A 9419-nucleotide genomic window follows, 5' to 3' on the forward strand; every position below is an offset into this window, starting at 1 on the left:
CAGCATTCATTGGCATAAATCATTTAGAATTATCCTGGATTATTTTATTGCTGAAAGCATTTGAGTGTCACATTTGATTATCCTACAATATCGCTATTATTGTGTACAATGTTCTCCTATTTCTGCTTATTTCACTTAATGTCAGTTATAGATCTTTCCTTATTTTTCTGAAATCATCCCACTAATTCTTTCTTATAGCACAATAGTATTCTATCACCATCATACAACATAATTTGTTCAGCCATCTTCCAATCGATGGACATCTCCTCAATTTCGAATTCTTTGCTACAACAGAAAGAGCTGCTATAAATATTTTTGCACAAGTAGGTCCTTTCCCCTTTCTTATCATCTCTTTGGGATGCAGACCAAATAGTGGCATTACAGGATCAGAAGATATGTACAGTTTTATAGCCCTTTGGGCATAGTTCCAAATTGCTCTCTAGAATAGTTCACAACTCCACCAACAATGCATTAGTGTCCCAATTAATGTCCCCCCAATATTTATCACTTTCTTTTACTTTTACATTGGCCAATCTAATGGGTATGAAGTGGTACCTCAGAGTTGTTTTAATTTGCATTTCTGTAATCAAGAGTGATTTAGAATATTTTTTCATATGGTTATTGAGAGCTTTGATTTTTTTCATCTGAGAACTGCCTGTTCATATCCTTTGACCATTTGTCAATTGTGGAATGATTTGTATTCTTATAAATTTGACTTAGATCTCTCTTATTTTGAGAAATTAGAATTTTATTATTATTATTATTATCATCATTATTATATTATTCATTTTACATTTTGTAATGCTCTCCATCTTGTTTGGTCATATATTCTTCCCTTCTCCATAGATCTGTCAGGTAAAGTATTCTATATTCCCCTATTTACTTATTGTATCACCCTTTATGTCTAAATCATATACCTATTTTGACCTTATCTTGGCATAGGGTATGAGATATTGAACTATACCTAGTTTCTGCCATCCCATTTTCCAGTTTTCCCAGCACTTTTTGTCAAAAAGTGAGTTCTTTTTCCAAAAGCTGAGACCTTTGGGTTTATCCAACACCAGATTACTATTTACCCCTACATATTATGTATCTAATCTAGTCCACTGATCTGCCATTTTATTTCTTAGCTAGTAGCAGATTATTTTGATGATTACTGCTTTACAGTAATTACATTTTTTCATTAATTCCCTTGATATTTGTGACTTTTTGTTCTTTCAAAAGAATTTTGTAATTATTTTTTCTAGTTTTATAAAATAATGTTTTGTTAGGAGGGCACTGAATAAGTAGATTAAATCAGGTATAATTTTCATTTTTATTTTATCTATTACTTTCTATTCCCATTCAGTTTTCTCCAGAGATCTATTAAATCTAACTTTTCTAAAATTCTATTCACTGTTTTCTCTTCTTTCTTATTAATTTTTTGGTTTGATTTATCTAGATTTGAGAGGGGAAAGTTAAGGTGCCCCACTAGTAGAGTTTTACTGTCTATTTCCTCTTGAAGCTCATTTAATTTCTCCTTTAAAAATTTGAAGGCTACATCATTTGGTGCATTTACATTTATTATTGATATTACTTCATTTTCTATGGTACCATTTGCCAAGTTGTAATTTCCTTTTCTCTTTTAATTAGATCTAGTTTTGCTCTAGTTTTGCCTGATATCATGATAGCTACTATAATAGTTAAAATTAAATTATGAGGTTGCTAGTAGCTTTGGTAGCTTTATTACATCAAAATAGTGATAGTAAAGAGAAGGGAATGTAGGAAAGAGGTAGATAGTTGATTAGCTGACTACCCTATTTACCATTTGATGTATTGAAGCTCATCACAATCATCCTTCAGGTTCCAAGTTCTATCTAGCCAGAGAGCAAGAGAGCAGATTCCTGGTCTTGTCTTATAATCAGTTTTCTCCACCTCTCCCACGTCCTTCTCTGAGCCAATTCAGATGGGAGTAAGGTTTAAGCATTGCGAATCATGATCCTCATTCTTTCCTTCACTTTAATAGTTTTTTAGTGCCTCTTTAGGTGAGATGATTTACCCCATTCTGCCTTTCTCTTCCCTTTTCTCTCAGTGCAATGCTCTTTTTCACCCCTTGATTTGTTTCTTTTTTGCATACCATGTCATATTAATCTCCTTTCTCTTATACTGTCTATATATACTCCTACCTGCTCTAATACTGATAAAAAATTTTAAGAGTTACAAATATCATTTTCCATGTAGGAATATAAAGAGTTTGATCTTATTTGATTACCTACATTTTCTCTTTCTTATTTACCTTTTTATGTTTCTCTTGAGTCTTGTATTTAAACATCAACATTTCTGTTTAAGTCTAGTCTTTTCATCTGGAATGCCTGGAAATCTATTTTATGAGATTACCATCCCCCCCTCCCCGAAATAATAAACTGTTTTACTGGGTAGGTGATTCTAGGTTGTAATTCAAGTCCTTTAACTTCCAGAATATCATTTTCCAAGCCTTTCAATCCTTTAATATAGAAACTGATAAGTCCTGTATAATCCTGTGGCTCCATGATATTTGAATTTTCTTTCTTGCAGTCTTTTCTCCTTGAATTTGGCTATATTATTCCTGACAGTTGTCATCTGGGGTTTTATTTCAGGAAGTGATTTGGTGGATTTTTTTCAACTTTTATGTGCTCAGCATGACAGTAAAGGAAAATAATAAATGTTGGAAGGAATGTGGCAAAATTGGGACATTACTGCATTGCTGCTGAAGTTGTGAATTGATCCAACCATTCTGGAGGGCAATTTGGAATTGTGCCCAAAGGACTTTAAAAGAATGCTTACCTGGGGGGCATCTGGGTAGCTCTGTGGATTGAGAGACAAGCCTAAAGATGGAGAGTCCTAGGTTCAAATTTGACCTCAGACCCCTCCTAGCTGTGTAACCCTGGGCAAGTCACTTAACCCCCATGGCCTAGCCCTTACCACTTGTAAAGGGAACCCTTTCCTCCCAGGGTCATGAACTTTCTGTTTATCCAAAGCAGCCTATTAGCCAGCCCATGAGAGTGTTTTCTGCTCCAGTCACCAACACCGAATCACCAAAACACCCCCAGCCAAAGACCTCCACAGAAGCACCTCTCCTCTACCATCTCATTTCTATATCCTTCTCCATGTCACTTCCTTTCCCTGTGCACTGGTCTACCTCATCTCAGGAGCCAATCAAAGTCTCTAAGAACTAAAAGGATGTCTCTCAATTAGGGAATTACTGAACAAATCAAGGTAAATGATGGTGATGGAATATTATTTTGCTATAAGGAATGATGAACAGGATGATTTCAGAAAGAACTAGAAAGAGCTATGTGAACTGAAACAGAGTGAAATAAGCAGAACCAGGAGAACATTTTACACAGTAACTGAACAATCAGATGTGATAGACTTTGCTACTAAAAGCAAAACAATGATCCAAGACAACTCTGAGGAACTTATGAAAAAGAATGCAATCCACCTCCAGAAAAAGAACTTTTGAAGTATAAATGCAGATGAAAACATATGATTTATCACTCATTAATTTAGGTATATGATTTGGGGTTTGGGTTTTAAAAGATTATTCATTTACAAAAATGAATAACATGGAAATATGTTTTTTATGATAATGCATGAATAAACCAGATTGAATTCCTTGTCAACTGCTAGAGTGGGGAGGGAAGAAGGAAGGGAGACAACACAAATTATATTACTTCAGAAAACTAATGTAAAGTTTTGTTATTAAAACAAAATGAATAAATTTGAAAAAAAATCTATTTTGCCTTCTTGTTCAAGGATATCAGGGCAGTTTTCTTTGATAATTTTTTGTAATATGATTTCTAGGCTTTTAAAAAAATCATGTCTTTCAAGAGCTCTTAAATTGTCTTTTCTAGATCTGTTTTCCAGGTCAGTTTTTTTTTTTCAATGAGATATTTAATGAGATTTTCAATGAGATATTTTCATTTCTTCTATTTTTTTATTTTGGGTTTTTTTTATTATTTTAATGAAGCCAATAACTTCTACTTACTCAATTATAATTTTTAAGAAATTATTTTCTTCTTTGAGGTTTTGAACCTCCTTTTCCATTTACTCAATTCTTCTTTTCAAGAAACACCTTTATTCATGTGATTTTTTTTACCTTTTTTTCCATTTGGCCAATTCTGCTTTGCATTACTTTCATTTCTCTTCCCCATTTTCTCTCTGTTTCTCCTAACTGATTTTTGAAATTCTTTTTGAGCTCTTCCAGAGCCTGAGACCAATTCACATTTTTCTTTGAAGTTTTATATGTAACTGCTTTGATCTCACTATACTCTTCTGAGACTGTGCTTTGCTCTTTTTTGTCTTGTAAAGGGTAAAAATTAGGGTTGTTGATTGAATATATTATACTAGTGGTCGTTAGGGATTAAAATTCAATCCCAATAAAATACTCGTCAGTTTGGGATTTTTATGGTGATTTTTAAATACACTAGAAGGACGAAATTAAGAAGAGAGAGAGGAAAGGGAATTGGATTGCTCTGGCAAGCCAGATAGGAGTTGGAGGTCAAGGAAAGAAGGCATCAGTTACCTCACCACTAAGCCACAAATGCCAAAACCCGCCAAGATGCCAAGCATGCCACCACAAGCTCCCAATGTGGGGGAAAAAAACAATGTCTGAGAGACAGAGAGAGAAAAAGAGAGAGGTGGGGGGGGGAAAGAGAGGGAGAGAGAGACGAAGTGATGCAAAATATATAGACAGTTTTTTACATCACTTCCTGCATCTCACATGTACCAATGGTAGCTTAAGCTTGGCTTAGGACAGCCCGGGGGGGGGGGGGTCTGTCAGTTGTTTCTTATTTGTCACTTACTAGAGCATGTCAGTCATAGGCCATCCTCCTCAACACTTAATCCTTAAGTAGGGGGTGTATACATTCCTGGTTGATAGAATTTCTAAAGACTAAGCAGGGTAGAGTAAATCTAAAATTCAGCCTCCATAATAATTTTCTATGGTTAAGTGTTGTTGTTGTTGTTGTTGTTGTTTACTCATTTTCCCCAGCCTTTTTCTTGAATTTTACTTTCATCTTAAATGTGCTCTTTGTTCTCAGGGTAGATGGGGCACTCTCTTAAACTGCAATTTTTTCTTTGTTCTTTCCTTTAGCTCTAGTTCTGGATTTTGAATGTTGAAACTCTTCCAAAGTAGTATGATGGCCTGTGGGTTGGGAGCTCTGAAAGCCACCTCCCACTGTTGATCAGTCTTCCTTCTGGTCCTGCTGATGGCTTACAGGGCTCAGAGTACTATGAGCTACCTTGTGCTGAAGTTTAGGGTTGAACCTCAGGCTTCAGCAAGGGCTTTGGGTCTCAATCTGGGCTTGCATAGGCCAGGTGTACTGTGGACTTCTCTCAGCTATGGCTTGGGGCTTCATTATACACTTCTATTAGGACTTGGAACTTCAAAGAGTGAGCATGCAGTGCTCTGCTGTTGGCCAAGGCATGGTCTCAGGGTTTCAAAGTTGGCATGGGCCCAGGTTCAGAACCTGGAGAAGAAGACATGGGGGAGACTACTCCCCCTTCTCACCCTAATAAACTAGACCCTCTCTGCCTACCTTTCAAGTATTTTTCTGCAGGAAAATTCCCTCACCTTGGTCAGTTTTGTCACTCCAACATTCATTTTGAAGCATTATTCCAAGGTTGGCTGGAAAGGATTCTCAGAGCAGTGTGATCTTTCCTGCCTCTACTCTGCCATCTTGGCTCCACCTATCTCTCCTTTTCCTTAAAAAATATGACTAATAAGGAAATATATTTTTTGTATGACATCACATGTATAATTGATATGTTGCTTGCCTTCTTAATGAGTGGGAGAGGGAATAGAAGGGAGTGACAGAATTTGGAAGTCAAAATCTAAAAAAAAATGTTTTTACTTAATTAAAATATTTTTAAATAAAAAAGAAATAGGAGCAGCTCACATTTCTGTACAAAGTGCTCTTTTATCAACCTGAACAGAAGTCCATCAGACTCCAAAACCTGAGGCAATTTTCATTCTACCCACCACAAAAGCTTATATTTGTGTTTCCTTCATTAAAAGTACAAAGATGTCATCTGGATTTGTAAATCATCTCCTTCTTTGCCCTATTGTCAGCAAAAGAAAGGTTCATGGATTAACTAACATCATGAAATGGGCTAAAAGGGAAATCATGAATCTCCTTTAGCACTGGAGATGCATCTTCACCAATGGAGAAGTGATGCAAGTATTAACATCCTCATCTTGGACATTAGAGGTCAAGTAGTCTATGAGGTTGCTGACAGAGCTAAAAGTGAAAAACAAGACTATTGACATGAAGGCCAGGGTTTGTTTTTTTCCTTTTCTTTTTCTACAAGCCCATGCTGCTTCTCACAACCACAGAGACTGCCCAGGCCAAAAAGAAACTCATCACCTGGTGGCCAACCTTCTGGTAATGTTCTGCTCCAAATTTAGCCGAGCTGGGCCTCTGATGACAGACACCTGGTCTGTGGAGAATTCTGTTCCCCAAGCCTTTTCTGCTTTCTAGACCTGCCAGAGCCTGTACTCAGCCTAACCTTAAAAAAGAAAAAGAAAATCCAAGGTCACCTTCATCTCCCAGTAAGGCAATGAGCAGGACTTTAGCAAAGGGTCCATGGCAACACAGCATCCTCTCCTTCTAAATTATTTCTCTGGCTTTCCCCCACACTTGGAATGCTCTCTCTCGTCCTTTCAGATTCCTGGCTTCCCCAGCTTCCTTCAACTCCCAGCTAATGTTCTACAGAAGCCTTCCCTCTTTTGATGACTCCTTATGTGTTCTCTATCCAGCTTTGTTTGTACATAAATGTTTGCATATTTATCTCTCCCCCTTTAGACTCTTGAAAGCAGGGACTCTCTTTTTTGCCTTTCTTTGTAACTTCAATGTTCAGAACAGTGCTGGCACATAGTAGGAGCTTGATAGATACACACACACACATACACACACAAAGAGAAATATCTGCCAATTAAAAATTCTATGGCAGCAGCTTTTTGTCTCAGTGCACACAAACCCAAACCTAGAGATAGACTCAAATCTGACCTCAGACACTTCCTAGCTGTGTGACTCTGGTCAAGGCATTTAACTCCAATGGCTAAATATAAAAATTAAAATCCCATTTTATGTTTTGTGATCTTGGACAAGTCACTATTCCCTTCCATAAGCCTCAGTTTCCTCAGCTATAAAATGAAGAATTTGGAGTGATCTGAAGTTCTTAAGCTTTTTTTGTTGTTATCAATGGACTCTTTTCCCAAACTGGTGAAGCCTTTCCAGAATAATGGTTTTAAATGCATAATTACAGGGGGCAGTTGGGTGACTCAGTGGATTGAGAGTCAAACCTAGAGACACAAGGTTCAAATCTGGCCTCAGACATTTCCCAGCCATGTGACCCTGGGCACGTCACTTAACCCCCATTGCCTAGCCCTTACCGCCCTTCTGCATTGGCTCCAAGACAGAAGGTAAAGGTATAAATATATATATATATATATATATATATATATATATATATATATATATATATATATAAATAAATACATAATTAAAAAGAAAACCAATTATATTAAAATATAATCAAAATATTAAGAAATAAACAACTTCACAGGTCCCTGACTTAAGATCCCCTGTGATGAATTATCTCTAAAGAAGGAAGGAAGCCAGTTTTTAATAAGCACCTACTTTGGACTAACCCTGGTATTTTATAAATATCTCTTTTGACCCTGATAATAATCCTGGGAAGCTGATGCTATTATTATCCCTATTGTGAGGAAACTGAGGCACACAGGCTAAGCAACTTGGTAACAGACACATAGCTGGTAAGTTCTGAGGCCAGATTTGAATTTGAGTCTTGCTGATTCCAAGGGAGGGGAGGGAAGGAATAAGCATTTTTAAGCACCTGTTTTATGCCAGGCATCATGCCAAGCACTTTAAATATTATCTCACTTAATCCTCATAACCACCCTGGGAAGTAGAAGCTATTATTTTATTAATGAGGAAACTAAAGCAGAGGTTGAGTGACTTGCCCAGGTTCACAGAGCTAATAAGGTCAAGTTTGAATTCACATCTTCCTAACTCCAGACCCAGGGCTCTCCACCATGTAACTGCCTCTAAGAACACTATTTATCGGTGATCCTAAAATGACTTCTAATTATCCTTCTAGAATTTAGCACCAGCTTCAGTATACAACATTCCCATTATCGTTCAGATTCTTAAAGTTTATTGGGCTTTAAGAATAGGATTGGTATGTTGAAATGAGCCCAATAACAAAACAGGGAGCTCTCAGAGCCCAGGGGCATACAGGTGATTCTCCGGCACCTGGGCGCTTCAGGTGACATGCTACATTCTCTCCTTGCTACCCTCGGATCCCAAGACAGGCACCAGACTGTGTGACATAAGGGCCAGTCACCTCAGCTGCAAGAAATTAGGTCAGTGGCTCTAGGTTAACTAGGGAGTGGAATGAGGCTCTGCCAGTCACAGTTGCCACAGGGCTGCTGGAGGGCAGCCCTAATCTCCTAACCTCCTTCCCTCCCTCGGAGGGAAGAGACAGACCTTGTCTCATCAGAGGACAGGCTGAGAGTCCACCCTTCATGCTTTGCCCCTGCCCCCCTACCAAGGGATTCTCCTGGCTGGTAGAGGTGACTTTGAATGCTGGTCCTTTAGCCTCAGTCCTAACCAGAAAACAAGGGAGGTATCTGAATACAATGAACAAGAAATGAGCTATTCTTCAAGATACCTTTCCTTTCCTACTTCCTTTTCCAATACTCTTTCTTTATTTTCCTTCTTGTTTTCCATCCTCTTCATGTCTTTTTTCATTCTTCTTCACCTTTGTTAATAATATTTCTTCCATACCTTCCTCATTCTTCTTTCTGCATTTCTTTTCTTATCCTCTACCTCCTTCATTCTCTGACTTTCCATATGCTCCTTTCTTCTACTGAAAACTACTTTATTCCTCCTCGCTTTCCTGACCCTGATGCTTCTTCATGCCCTTCTTCCTGTCTTTTTCTTCCTATATTACACCCCTCCTTTATTTTCTTTAACCTCTTTATTCCTTTCTTTTCTCCTTTCCTACTCTCTTCTCAACCTTGCCTCTCTCTTCCTTTTGTTTCTTTAGTGACCCTTTTAATATTCCTCTCTGCTCTTTTCCATCCCTATTGTTACCTAGTAGGAAGGACTTCCCAGCCCATACCTTCTATTAAGCTGGCCAAATGAGAGGATTAAGTGTTAGTAAAGACATGGCCCTGGGAGGGGTACTTCTCACAGTAGAAAGAGCACTAACTCTGGAATCAGAGGATCTGGCTTCAAATCCCACCTCTGATGTCTATGACCTGTGTGATATCCAGCAAGTCATTTCATCTCCCTGGGCCTCAGTTTTCCTACTTGTAAAATAAAAATGTTGTGTGAGATGCCTCTGAGATCCCTTCCAACTCAGCACCTCTA

Source organism: Monodelphis domestica, chromosome 5 (assembly GCF_027887165.1).
Source record: "Monodelphis domestica isolate mMonDom1 chromosome 5, mMonDom1.pri, whole genome shotgun sequence".
Classification (NCBI taxonomy): Eukaryota; Metazoa; Chordata; class Mammalia; order Didelphimorphia; family Didelphidae; genus Monodelphis; species Monodelphis domestica.